Genomic DNA, 16,271 nt, shown 5'->3' with positions numbered 1-16,271 from the left:
AACTCCTTAAGGGATCAACTGACCATTTTGGTCAAGTTAACTTATTTGTAGATCTTACTTTGCTGAACATTATTGCTGTTTACAGTTTATCTCTATCTATAATAATATTCAAGATAATAACCAAAAACGGCAAAATTTCCTTAAAATTACCAATTCAGAGGCAGCAACCCAACAACGGGTTGTCCGATTCATCTGAAAATTTCAGGGCAGATAGATCTTGACCTGATAAACAATTTTAACCATGTCAGATTTGCTCTAAATGCTTTGGTTTCAGAGATATAAGCCAAAATCTACATTTTACCCCTATGTTCTATTTTTAGCCATGGCGGCCATCTTGGTTGGTTGGCCGGGTCACTGGACACATTTTTTAAACTAGATACCCCACTGATGATTGTGGCCAAGTTTGGTTAAATTTGGCCAAGTAGTTTCAGAGGAGAAGATTTTTTTTAAAAGATTACAAAAATTTACGAAAAATGGTTAAAAATTGACTATAAAGGGCAATAACTCCTTAAGGGATCAACTGACCATTTTGGTCAAGTTGACTTATTTGTAGATCTTACTTTGCTGAACATTATTGCTGTTTACAGTTTATCTCTATCTATAATAACATTCAAGATAATAACCAAAAACGGCAAAATTTCCTTTAAATTACCAATTCAGAGGCAGCAACCCAACAACGGGTTGTCCGATTCATCTGAAAATTTCAGGGCAGATAGATCTTGACCTGATAAACAATTTTAACCCATTTCAGATTTGCTCTAAATGCTTTGGTTTCAGAGATATAAGCCAAAATCTACATTTTACCCCTATGTTCTATTTTTAGCCATGGCGGCCATCTTGGTTGATTTGCCGGGTCACTGGACACATTTTTTAAACTAGATACCCCAATGATGATTGTGGCCAAGTTTGGTCAAATTTGGCCAAGTAGTTTCAGAGGAGAAGATTTTTTTTAAAAGATTACAAAAATTTACGAAAAATGGTTAAAAATTGACTATAAAGGGCAATAACTCCTAAAGGGATCAACTGACCATTTTGGTCAAGTTGACTTATTTGTAGATCTTACTTTGCTGAACATTATTGCTGTGTACAGTTTATCTCTATCTATAATAATATTCAAGATAATAACCAAAAACGGCAAAATTTCCTTAAAATTACCAATTCAGAGGCAGCAACCCAACAACGGGTTGTCCGATTCATCTGAAAATTTCAGGGCAGATAGATCTTGACCTGATAAACAATTTTAACCATGTCAGATTTGCTCTAAATGCTTTGGTTTCAGAGATATAAGCCAAAATCTACATTTTACCCCTATGTTCTATTTTTAGCCATGGCGGCCATCTTGGTTGGTTGGCCGGGTCACTGGACACTTTTTTTTAAACTAGATACCCCAATGATAATTGTGGCCAAGTTTGGTTAAATTTGGCCAAGTAGTTTCAGAGGAGAAGATTTTTTTAAAAGATTACGAAAATTTACGAAAAATGGTTAAAAATTGACTATAAAGGGCAATAACTCCTTAAGGGATCAACTGACCATTTTGGTCAAGTTGACTTATTTGTAGATCTTACTTTGCTGGACATTATTGCTGTTTACAGTTTATCACTATCTATAATAATATTCAAGATAATAACCAAAAACGGCAAAATTTCCTTAAAATTACCAAGTCAGAGGCAGCAACCCAACAACGGGTTGTCCGATTCATCTGAAAATTTCAGGGTATATAGATCTTGACCTGATAAACTATTTTACCCCATGTCAGATTTGCTCTAAATGCTTTGGTTTCAGAGATATAAGCCAAAATCTACATTTTACCTCTATGTTCTATTTTTAGCCATGGCGGCCATCTTGGTTGGTTGGCCGGGTCACTGGACACATTTTTTAAACTAGATACCCCAATGATGATTGTGGCCAAGTTTGGTTAAATTTGGCCAAGTAGTTTCAGAGGAGAAGATTTTTTTTAAAAGATTACAAAAATTTACGAAAAATGGTTAAAAATTGACTATAAAGGGCAATAACTCCTTAAGGGATCAACTGACCATTTTGGTCAAGTTGACTTATTTGTAGATCTTACTTTGCTGAACATTATTGCTGTTTACAGTTTATCTCTATCTATAATAACATTCAAGATAATAACCAAAAACGGCAAAATTTCCTTAAAATTACCAATTCAGAGGCAGCAACCCAACAACGGGTTGTCCGATTCATCTGAAAATTTCAGGGCAGATAGATCTTGACCTGATAAACAATTTTAACCATGTCAGATTTGCTCTAAATGCTTTGGTTTCAGAGATATAAGCCAAAATCTACATTTTACCCCTATGTTCTATTTTTAGCCATGGCGGCCATCTTGGTTGGTTGGCCGGGTCACTGGACACTTTTTTTAAAACTAGATACCCCAATGATGATTGTGGCCAAGTTTGGTTAAATTTGGCCAAGTAGTTTCAGAGGAGAAGATTTTTTTTAAAAGATTACAAAAATTTACGAGAAATGGTTAAAAATTGACTATAAAGGGCAATAACTCCTTAAGGGATCAACTGACCATTTTGGTCAAGTTGACTTATTTGTAGATCTTACTTTGCTGAACATTATTGCTGTTTACAGTTTATCTCTATCTATAATAATATTCAAGATAATAACCAAAAACGGCAAAATTTCCTTAAAATTACCAAGTCAGAGGCAGCAACCCAACAACGGGTTGTCCGATTCATCTGAAAATTTCAGGGTATATAGATCTTGACCTGATAAACTATTTTACCCCCATGTCAGATTTGCTCTAAATGCTTTGGTTTCAGAGATATAAGCCAAAATCTACATTTTACCCCTATGTTCTATTTTTAGCCATGGCGGCCATCTTGGTTGGTTGGCCGGGTCACTGGACACATTTTTTAAACTAGATACCCCAATGATGATTGTGGCCAAGTTTGGTTAAATTTGGCCAAGCAGTTTCAGAGGAGAAGCTTTTTGTAAAAGTTTACGGACGACGGACGACGGACGACGGACGACGGACGCAGGACGACGGACGACGGACGCAAAGTGATGAGAAAAGCTCACTTAACCTTTCAGGTCAGGTGAGCTAAAAAATATCATGTATCTAAGACTAAAATATCAATCAGTACACATTCAACATCCAATGGATTTAGTGTAAAGACGCCATTAACAGTCAGAGAAAAACATGACCTTGTGCAATGCGAAAATAAAGGTATCGACAGATTGTAGTACTTTAAAGTGCATATGTGCAAACAAAACTATTTAGTATGATTTTAATTTACTGATAACAAAATCAATATTTATACCAATAAAAACAATATTCAAAGATCTAATTACAGTGTTGAATTGGAAACCTTTTTAAATAAGTTTATTTAAAGGATTGGTGAGTTAACCCGGATCGTATAGGTATAAAACCACTAATTCATAGCCCCATTGCTTTCTATGTTAAATTCTGCAATTTCAAGCATAAATGGCTACTTTGTCTTAAGTTCAAATAAAGTGGCAGTTATTTCATGTCAAAACTGTACCTTATGCTGACTTGTGCTGAAAAAATCAACATACCTTTAATTGCATATTAGAGCGTACTGGTTCCCGGAAGTTTGATAGTACAAAAACAGGAACTTCTGATCTGAACAACAGGCCAAATGAGCCCTCCTATTAAAATTTCTTATACTTCTTTATTATTCAAATAAAACTTTCAACAAGGGTTCTACAGTGATCCCAAGTCCCAAGCTTTCATTTGATACTAAAACTACCCAAATATTCCCACTATTGACAAAGATACAGCTATGCGTAGGAACTATTTTGTTTAAAATATGTACTACTTTCTTGTATGTTCTTTCCGACCGGGCCTGAATTAGTGGTTCTATACCTATAACAGCACCAAACTTGATATATTGACTTCTGCTTGACTTAATTTCCTTCTATGATCTATTTCTAGCATAGAAAACACATAAAGCTTTTGTCAAAACACTATATCACTAAATTCAAGCTCAAATTGGACTGGTAGTAACATATGCGTTAAACAAAGAAAACTACATATGGATACTAATAGTGACAGATATGACACTTTTTCAATTTTTACCAGTTCTGATGTGTTAATATCTACTCAAATAACAGTGTTCTTACCTAAATGTCTTACTTTTATCAGAGATTCTTCCTTGAATATAAATACAGTGGTCCAAACATAATCTATATTTGATAATTTTGTCCCCCCTTTTTTCTACATGTTGGAAAAGGAGAGTGATTTGGTAAAAAAAAAACATACTTTTATGTATTAACATGGATCAACAAGAGCAATTTATGTATCTCCAAGCTAGACAACTTGCTAAAATGGTTATAAAATGCATTTCTAGTGAGATTTTGGAATTCCTATATAAGTATACACCAATTTTCCTTGAAATAAACAATTCACCAAGAAACACAATAAAACATGAACACTCACTAGATAATTTGACCAAAAACAATATTTATACTATAAACTAGTCATAATATACAAGTTTCATTGGTTTCAGTGTTAGATAATCCAAAAATTAAAATTTCAGGTAAAATCTTAACTGTGTGCATGCTAAATGACCAAAAAAGGCTAAAATACCTTATTGTAGCAATTTGAGGGCTGTAATTTGACACTAACATAATTGTTACATAAAAAAAATAATGTAACATGATTTCTGACAACAAATGTGACCAATTTTCACTGTAAAGGGTATGATTTCTAAAAATAGAATTTCACATGCCTGTCAGTTATAACAGCACCAAACTTGATATATTGACTTCTGCTTGACTTAATTTCCTTCTATGATCTATTTCTAGCATAGAAAACACATAAAGCTTTTGTCAAAACACTATATCACTAAATTCAAGCTCAAATTGGACTGGTAGTAACATATGCGTTAAACAAAGAAAACTACATATGGATACTAATAGTGACAGATATGACACTTTTTCAATTTTTACCAGTTCTGATGTGTTAATATCTACTCAAATAACAGTGTTCTTACCTATATGTCTTACTTTTATCAGAGATTCTTCCTTGAATATAAATACAGTGGTCCAAACATAAAATATAATTGATAATTTTGTCCCCCCTTTTTTCTACATGTTGGAAAAGGAGAGTGATTTGGTAAAAAAAAAACATACTTTTATGTATTAACATGGATCAACAAGAGCAATTTATGTATCTCCAAGCTAGACAACTTGCTAAAATGGTTATAAAATGCATTTCTAGTGAGATTTTGGAATTCCTATATAAGTATACACCAATTTTCCTTGAAATAAACAATTCACCAAGAAACACAATAAAACATGAACACTCACTAGATAATTTGACCAAAAACAATATTTATACTATAAACTAGTCATAATATACAAGTTTCATTGGTTTCAGTGTTAGATAATCCAAAAATTAAAATTTCAGGTAAAATCTTAACTGTGTGCATGCTAAATGACCAAAAAGGCTAAAATACCTTATTGTAGCAATTTGAGGGCTGTAATTTGACACTAACATAATTGTTACATAAAAAAAATAATGTAACATGATTTCTGACAACAAATGTGACCAATTTTCACTGTAAAGGGTATGATTTCTAAAAATAGAATTTCACATGCCTGTCAGTTATAACAGCACCAAACTTGATATATTGACTTCTGCTTGACTTAATTTCCTTCTATGATCTATTTCTAGCATAGAAAACACATAAAGCTTTTGTCAAAACACTATATCACTAAATTCAAGCTCAAATTGGACTGGTAGTAACATATGCGTTAAACAAAGAAAACTACATATGGATACTAATAGTGACAGATATGACACTTTTTCAATTTTTACCAGTTCTGATGTGTTAATATCTACTCAAATAACAGTGTTCTTACCTATATGTCTTACTTTTATCAGAGATTCTTCCTTGAATATAAATACAGTGGTCCAAACATAAAATATAATTGATAATTTTGTCCCCCCTTTTTTCTACATGTTGGAAAAGGAGAGTGATTTGGTAAAAAAAAAACATACTTTTATGTATTAACATGGATCAACAAGAGCAATTTATGTATCTCCAAGCTAGACAACTTGCTAAAATGGTTATAAAATGCATTTCTAGTGAGATTTTGGAATTCCTATATAAGTATACACCAATTTTCCTTGAAATAAACAATTCACCAAGAAACACAATAAAACATGAACACTCACTAGATAATTTGACCAAAAACAATATTTATACTATAAACTAGTCATAATATACAAGTTTCATTGGTTTCAGTGTTAGATAATCCAAAAATTAAAATTTCAGGTAAAATCTTAACTGTGTGCATGCTAAATGACCAAAAAAGGCTAAAATACCTTATTGTAGCAATTTGAGGGCTGTAATTTGACACTAACATAATTGTTACATAAAAAAAATAATGTAACATGATTTCTGACAACAAATGTGACCAATTTTCACTGTAAAGGGTATGATTTCTAAAAATAGAATTTCACATGCCTGTCAGTTATAGGTATAAAACCACTAATTCATAGCCCCATTGCTTTCTATGTTAAATTCTGCAATTTCAAGCATAAATGGCTACTTTGTCTTAAGTTCAAATAAAGTGGCAGTTATTTCATGTCAAAACTGTACCTTATGCTGACTTGTGCTGAAAAAATCAACATACCTTTAATTGCATATTAGAGCGTACTGGTTCCCGGAAGTTTGATAGTACAAAAACAGGAACTTCTGATCTGAACAACAGGCCAAATGAGCCCTCCTATTAAAATTTCTTATACTTCTTTATTATTCAAATAAAACTTTCAACAAGGGTTCTACAGTGATCCCAAGTCCCAAGCTTTCATTTGATACTAAAACTACCCAAATATTCCCACTATTGACAAAGATACAGCTATGCGTAGGAACTATTTTGTTTAAAATATGTACTACTTTCTTGTATGTTCTTTCCGACCGGGCCTGAATTAGTGGTTCTATACCTATAACAGCACCAAACTTGATATATTGACTTCTGCTTGACTTAATTTCCTTCTATGATCTATTTCTAGCATAGAAAACACATAAAGCTTTTGTCAAAACACTATATCACTAAATTCAAGCTCAAATTGGACTGGTAGTAACATATGCGTTAAACAAAGAAAACTACATATGGATACTAATAGTGACAGATATGACACTTTTTCAATTTTTACCAGTTCTGATGTGTTAATATCTACTCAAATAACAGTGTTCTTACCTATATGTCTTACTTTTATCAGAGATTCTTCCTTGAATATAAATACAGTGGTCCAAACATAAAATATAATTGATAATTTTGTCCCCCCTTTTTTCTACATGTTGGAAAAGGAGAGTGATTTGGTAAAAAAAAAACATACTTTTATGTATTAACATGGATCAACAAGAGCAATTTATGTATCTCCAAGCTAGACAACTTGCTAAAATGGTTATAAAATGCATTTCTAGTGAGATTTTGGAATTCCTATATAAGTATACACCAATTTTCCTTGAAATAAACAATTCACCAAGAAACACAATAAAACATGAACACTCACTAGATAATTTGACCAAAAACAATATTTATACTATAAACTAGTCATAATATACAAGTTTCATTGGTTTCAGTGTTAGATAATCCAAAAATTAAAATTTCAGGTAAAATCTTAACTGTGTGCATGCTAAATGACCAAAAAAGGCTAAAATACCTTATTGTAGCAATTTGAGGGCTGTAATTTGACACTAACATAATTGTTACATAAAAAAAATAATGTAACATGATTTCTGACAACAAATGTGACCAATTTTCACTGTAAAGGGTATGATTTCTAAAAATAGAATTTCACATGCCTGTCAGTTATAACAGCACCAAACTTGATATATTGACTTCTGCTTGACTTAATTTCCTTCTATGATCTATTTCTAGCATAGAAAACACATAAAGCTTTTGTCAAAACACTATATCACTAAATTCAAGCTCAAATTGGACTGGTAGTAACATATGCGTTAAACAAAGAAAACTACATATGGATACTAATAGTGACAGATATGACACTTTTTCAATTTTTACCAGTTCTGATGTGTTAATATCTACTCAAATAACAGTGTTCTTACCTATATGTCTTACTTTTATCAGAGATTCATCCTTGAATATAAATACAGTGGTCCAAACATAAAATATAATTGATAATTTTGTCCCCCCTTTTTTCTACATGTTGGAAAAGGAGAGTGATTTGGTAAAAAAAAAACATACTTTTATGTATTAACATGGATCAACAAGAGCAATTTATGTATCTCCAAGCTAGACAACTTGCTAAAATGGTTATAAAATGCATTTCTAGTGAGATTTTGGAATTCCTATATAAGTATACACCAATTTTCCTTGAAATAAACAATTCACCAAGAAACACAATAAAACATGAACACTCACTAGATAATTTGACCAAAAACAATATTTATACTATAAACTAGTCATAATATACAAGTTTCATTGGTTTCAGTGTTAGATAATCCAAAAATTAAAATTTCAGGTAAAATCTTAACTGTGTGCATGCTAAATGACCAAAAAAGGCTAAAATACCTTATTGTAGCAATTTGAGGGCTGTAATTTGACACTAACATAATTGTCACATAAAAAAAATAATGTAACATGATTTCTGACAACAAATGTGACCAATTTTCACTGTAAAGGGTATGATTTCTAAAAATAGAATTTCACATGCCTGTCAGTTATAGGTATAAAACCACTAATTCATAGCCCCATTGCTTTCTATGTTAAATTCTGCAATTTCAAGCATAAATGGCTACTTTGTCTTAAGTTCAAATAAAGTGGCAGTTATTTCATGTCAAAACTGTACCTTATGCTGACTTGTGCTGAAAAAATCAACATACCTTTAATTGCATATTAGAGCGTACTGGTTCCCGGAAGTTTGATAGTACAAAAACAGGAACTTCTGATCTGAACAACAGGCCAAATGAGCCCTCCTATTAAATTTCTTATACTTCTTTATTATTCAAATAAAACTTTCAACAAGGGTTCTACAGTGATCCCAAGTCCCAAGCTTTCATTTGATACTAAAACTACCCAAATATTCCCACTATTGACAAAGATACAGCTATGCGTAGGAACTATTTTGTTTAAAATATGTACTACTTTCTTGTATGTTCTTTCCGACCGGGCCTGAATTAGTGGTTCTATACCTATAACAGCACCAAACTTGATATATTGACTTCTGCTTGACTTAATTTCCTTCTATGATCTATTTCTAGCATAGAAAACACATAAAGCTTTTGTCAAAACACTATATCACTAAATTCAAGCTCAAATTGGACTGGTAGTAACATATGCGTTAAACAAAGAAAACTACATATGGATACTAATAGTGACAGATATGACACTTTTTCAATTTTTACCAGTTCTGATGTGTTAATATCTACTCAAATAACAGTGTTCTTACCTATATGTCTTACTTTTATCAGAGATTCTTCCTTGAATATAAATACAGTGGTCCAAACATAAAATATAATTGATAATTTTGTCCCCCCTTTTTTCTACATGTTGGAAAAGGAGAGTGATTTGGTAAAAAAAAAACATACTTTTATGTATTAACATGGATCAACAAGAGCAATTTATGTATCTCCAAGCTAGACAACTTGCTAAAATGGTTATAAAATGCATTTCTAGTGAGATTTTGGAATTCCTATATAAGTATACACCAATTTTCCTTGAAATAAACAATTCACCAAGAAACACAATAAAACATGAACACTCACTAGATAATTTGACCAAAAACAATATTTATACTATAAACTAGTCATAATATACAAGTTTCATTGGTTTCAGTGTTAGATAATCCAAAAATTAAAATTTCAGGTAAAATCTTAACTGTGTGCATGCTAAATGACCAAAAAAGGCTAAAATACCTTATTGTAGCAATTTGAGGGCTGTAATTTGACACTAACATAATTGTTACATAAAAAAAATAATGTAACATGATTTCTGACAACAAATGTGACCAATTTTCACTGTAAAGGGTATGATTTCTAAAAATAGAATTTCACATGCCTGTCAGTTATAGGTATAAAACCACTAATTCATAGCCCCATTGCTTTCTATGTTAAATTCTGAAATTTCAAGCATAAATGGCTACTTTGTCTTAAGTTCAAATAAAGTGGCAGTTATTTCATGTCAAAACTGTACCTTATGCTGACTTGTGCTGAAAAAATCAACATACCTTTAATTGCATATTAGAGCGTACTGGTTCCCGGAAGTTTGATAGTACAAAAACAGGAACTTCTGATCTGAACAACAGGCCAAATGAGCCCTCCTATTAAAATTTCTTATACTTCTTTATTATTCAAATAAAACTTTCAACAAGGGTTCTACAGTGATCCCAAGTCCCAAGCTTTCATTTGATACTAAAACTACCCAAATATTCCCACTATTGACAAAGATACAGCTATGCGTAGGAACTATTTTGTTTAAAATATGTACTACTTTCTTGTATGTTCTTTCCGACCGGGCCTGAATTAGTGGTTCTATACCTATAACAGCACCAAACTTGATATATTGACTTCTGCTTGACTTAATTTCCTTCTATGATCTATTTCTAGCATAGAAAACACATAAAGCTTTTGTCAAAACACTATATCACTAAATTCAAGCTCAAATTGGACTGGTAGTAACATATGCGTTAAACAAAGAAAACTACATATGGATACTAATAGTGACAGATATGACACTTTTTCAATTTTTACCAGTTCTGATGTGTTAATATCTACTCAAATAACAGTGTTCTTACCTATATGTCTTACTTTTATCAGAGATTCTTCCTTGAATATAAATGCAGTGGTCCAAACATAAAATATAATTGATAATTTTGTCCCCCCTTTTTTCTACATGTTGGAAAAGGAGAGTGATTTGGTAAAAAAAAAAACATACTTTTATGTATTAACATGGATCAACAAGAGCAATTTATGTATCTCCAAGCTAGACAACTTGCTAAAATGGTTATAAAATGCATTTCTAGTGAGATTTTGGAATTCCTATATAAGTATACACCAATTTTCCTTGAAATAAACAATTCACCAAGAAACACAATAAAACATGAACACTCACTAGATAATTTGACCAAAAACAATATTTATACTATAAACTAGTCATAATATACAAGTTTCATTGGTTTCAGTGTTAGATAATCCAAAAATTAAAATTTCAGGTAAAATCTTAACTGTGTGCATGCTAAATGACCAAAAAAGGCTAAAATACCTTATTGTAGCAATTTGAGGGCTGTAATTTGACACTAACATAATTGTTACATAAAAAAAATAATGTAACATGATTTCTGACAACAAATGTGACCAATTTTCACTGTAAAGGGTATGATTTCTAAAAATAGAATTTCACATGCCTGTCAGTTTATAACAGCACCAAACTTGATATATTGACTTCTGCTTGACTTAATTTCCTTCTATGATCTATTTCTAGCATAGAAAACACATAAAGCTTTTGTCAAAACACTATATCACTAAATTCAAGCTCAAATTGGACTGGTAGTAACATATGCGTTAAACAAAGAAAACTACATATGGATACTAATAGTGACAGATATGACACTTTTTCAATTTTTACCAGTTCTGATGTGTTAATATCTACTCAAATAACAGTGTTCTTACCTATATGTCTTACTTTTATCAGAGATTCTTCCTTGAATATAAATACAGTGGTCCAAACATAAAATATAATTGATAATTTTGTCCCCCCTTTTTTCTACATGTTGGAAAAGGAGAGTGATTTGGTAAAAAAAAAACATACTTTTATGTATTAACATGGATCAACAAGAGCAATTTATGTATCTCCAAGCTAGACAACTTGCTAAAATGGTTATAAAATGCATTTCTAGTGAGATTTTGGAATTCCTATATAAGTATACACCAATTTTCCTTGAAATAAACAATTCACCAAGAAACACAATAAAACATGAACACTCACTAGATAATTTGACCAAAAACAATATTTATACTATAAACTAGTCATAATATACAAGTTTCATTGGTTTCAGTGTTAGATAATCCAAAAATTAAAATTTCAGGTAAAATCTTAACTGTGTGCATGCTAAATGACCAAAAAAGGCTAAAATACCTTATTGTAGCAATTTGAGGGCTGTAATTTGACACTAACATAATTGTTACATAAAAAAAATAATGTAACATGATTTCTGACAACAAATGTGACCAATTTTCACTGTAAAGGGTATGATTTCTAAAAATAGAATTTCACATGCCTGTCAGTTATAGGTATAAAACCACTAATTCATAGCCCCATTGCTTTCTATGTTAAATTCTGCAATTTCAAGCATAAATGGCTACTTTGTCTTAAGTTCAAATAAAGTGGCAGTTATTTCATGTCAAAACTGTACCTTATGCTGACTTGTGCTGAAAAAATCAACATACCTTTAATTGCATATTAGAGCGTACTGGTTCCCGGAAGTTTGATAGTACAAAAACAGGAACTTCTGATCTGAACAACAGGCCAAATGAGCCCTCCTATTAAAATTTCTTATACTTCTTTATTATTCAAATAAAACTTTCAACAAGGGTTCTACAGTGATCCCAAGTCCCAAGCTTTCATTTGATACTAAAACTACCCAAATATTCCCACTATTGACAAAGATACAGCTATGCGTAGGAACTATTTTGTTTAAAATATGTACTACTTTCTTGTATGTTCTTTCCGACCGGGCCTGAATTAGTGGTTCTATACCTATAACAGCACCAAACTTGATATATTGACTTCTGCTTGACTTAATTTCCTTCTATGATCTATTTCTAGCATAGAAAACACATAAAGCTTTTGTCAAAACACTATATCACTAAATTCAAGCTCAAATTGGACTGGTAGTAACATATGCGTTAAACAAAGAAAACTACATATGGATACTAATAGTGACAGATATGACACTTTTTCAATTTTTACCAGTTCTGATGTGTTAATATCTACTCAAATAACAGTGTTCTTACCTATATGTCTTACTTTTATCAGAGATTCTTCCTTGAATATAAATACAGTGGTCCAAACATAAAATATAATTGATAATTTTGTCCCCCCTTTTTTCTACATGTTGGAAAAGGAGAGTGATTTGGTAAAAAAAAAACATACTTTTATGTATTAACATGGATCAACAAGAGCAATTTATGTATCTCCAAGCTAGACAACTTGCTAAAATGGTTATAAAATGCATTTCTAGTGAGATTTTGGAATTCCTATATAAGTATACACCAATTTTCCTTGAAATAAACAATTCACCAAGAAACACAATAAAACATGAACACTCACTAGATAATTTGACCAAAAACAATATTTATACTATAAACTAGTCATAATATACAAGTTTCATTGGTTTCAGTGTTAGATAATCCAAAAATTAAAATTTCAGGTAAAATCTTAACTGTGTGCATGCTAAATGACCAAAAAAGGCTAAAATACCTTATTGTAGCAATTTGAGGGCTGTAATTTGACACTAACATAATTGTTACATAAAAAAAATAATGTAACATGATTTCTGACAACAAATGTGACCAATTTTCACTGTAAAGGGTATGATTTCTAAAAATAGAATTTCACATGCCTGTCAGTTATAACAGCACCAAACTTGATATATTGACTTCTGCTTGACTTAATTTCCTTCTATGATCTATTTCTAGCATAGAAAACACATAAAGCTTTTGTCAAAACACTATATCACTAAATTCAAGCTCAAATTGGACTGGTAGTAACATATGCGTTAAACAAAGAAAACTACATATGGATACTAATAGTGACAGATATGACACTTTTTCAATTTTTACCAGTTCTGATGTGTTAATATCTACTCAAATAACAGTGTTCTTACCTATATGTCTTACTTTTATCAGAGATTCTTCCTTGAATATAAATACAGTGGTCCAAACATAAAATATAATTGATAATTTTGTCCCCCCTTTTTTCTACATGTTGGAAAAGGAGAGTGATTTGGTAAAAAAAAAAACATACTTTTATGTATTAACATGGATCAACAAGAGCAATTTATGTATCTCCAAGCTAGACAACTTGCTAAAATGGTTATAAAATGCATTTCTAGTGAGATTTTGGAATTCCTATATAAGTATACACCAATTTTCCTTGAAATAAACAATTCACCAAGAAACACAATAAAACATGAACACTCACTAGATAATTTGACCAAAAACAATATTTATACTATAAACTAGTCATAATATACAAGTTTCATTGGTTTCAGTGTTAGATAATCCAAAAATTAAAATTTCAGGTAAAATCTTAACTGTGTGCATGCTAAATGACCAAAAAAGGCTAAAATACCTTATTGTAGCAATTTGAGGGCTGTAATTTGACACTAACATAATTGTTACATAAAAAAAATAATGTAACATGATTTCTGACAACAAATGTGACCAATTTTCACTGTAAAGGGTATGATTTCTAAAAATAGAATTTCACATGCCTGTCAGTTATAGGTATAAAACCACTAATTCATAGCCCCATTGCTTTCTATGTTAAATTCTGCAATTTCAAGCATAAATGGCTACTTTGTCTTAAGTTCAAATAAAGTGGCAGTTATTTCATGTCAAAACTGTACCTTATGCTGACTTGTGCTGAAAAAATCAACATACCTTTAATTGCATATTAGAGCGTACTGGTTCCCGGAAGTTTGATAGTACAAAAACAGGAACTTCTGATCTGAACAACAGGCCAAATGAGCCCTCCTATTAAATTTCTTATACTTCTTTATTATTCAAATAAAACTTTCAACAAGGGTTCTACAGTGATCCCAAGTCCCAAGCTTTCATTTGATACTAAAACTACCCAAATATTCCCACTATTGACAAAGATACAGCTATGCGTAGGAACTATTTTGTTTAAAATATGTACTACTTTCTTGTATGTTCTTTCCGACCGGGCCTGAATTAGTGGTTCTATACCTATAGAAATTCCGGATTCGGTAACCAACATCAACGTAAAATTTAGGATGCGCTATTCCGTCTGAAATAGGTTTGTTTAGCAAAATCTTTGTATCGATGGAAGAATTTAGTAAAGGTTTTAAGTAATTTGTGGTAACGAAATCACTGACTTAATGATTTACCAGTAATACATAGATTACGCTCATTGAAATCCAAACGTCACTTCAGACACAGGCATAACGAACGAGTTGGGATATATAAACACCGTAAGATGGTGCCGGAGGAACATCATTGTCCAAAAAAGGAAAATTAACAATAGGGAACGAAAAAGCATCCTTTTTATCGTAATTTTTGTATAGTATTTCGCCTACCTTCCAGAAGCGACCAGTACATGTATGTATTTATTTTTTATGAGCATTGTATTTACTTTTATTACTCTTTTCAATTAAAGATTTCGGTCGAATATATTGATAAAAGGATGATTTTGACGTGTTTTTTCTACTAGCTACAAACTAGCTATGTTTGCTGAATTCTGTTAAGTTTGTTCTGCTTCAGCAAACTGAGAACAAGATATCATTGTTCTGAATTGTGATGTACATATAAATTTTCCTTTTAGTTAAGTGGAAAATCTCAATATTAACATTGATAGAGCTTCGTTATGCTGTAAAAAGATCGCCTTACAATTTTTTTCAATACTTTGTGATAATACTCTTTCTCGGCTGTATAATCACAGATGTGTGTGTCCCTCTAAGAAGTACTTTTCTTTCTTTTCTATAACTTAACTAAGCATCAAATGCATTATATTAGTAAAAGAAGATTGAAGTTATCATCCTGAAGGCTCTTGATATGTAATCAATATTCTAATAGGTCACAGAAGTCAAAATAAATAAAAATAAAGACCTAACATTACAGATTCATTATTAACAAAATAACAACAGAAAATTTAAAAACGGATTAGAATTTGCAACTCCTTACACTATCAGGAACCTTCAAACCTATCCCGTTAAAAATCTTGAGACTGAATGCCTACGCTAGAAAATTGAGATAAAAAATCACCTTCAATTTGCAATACCCCCAAGAATGACTGGGGAACAGAATAGGTGACCTGTTGCAAGGCTATATTTCTGTCCCTATCCAATATACCTTCATTTCTCGTGGCAGTCTAAATTTCTTTGACCTAAATCTCGGACGCCTCTATTACAGAACCTACCTATTGTATTTATTGTTAAATTGTTCTCGTCCTGAATATGCATGAAATATTTGCCACCGGACGTTAAGCAACCAACAATCAATCAATCATTCAATATGCAATAAAATTGAAAGTTTGTCATGATAATCGTTTTAAATTCAACATTG

This window comes from Mytilus californianus, unplaced genomic scaffold (genome assembly GCF_021869535.1).
Source record: "Mytilus californianus isolate M0D057914Y unplaced genomic scaffold, xbMytCali1.0.p SCAF_3, whole genome shotgun sequence".
NCBI classification, from domain to species: Eukaryota; Metazoa; Mollusca; class Bivalvia; order Mytilida; family Mytilidae; genus Mytilus; species Mytilus californianus.
Note: the sequence above shows the minus strand (reverse complement) of the source record.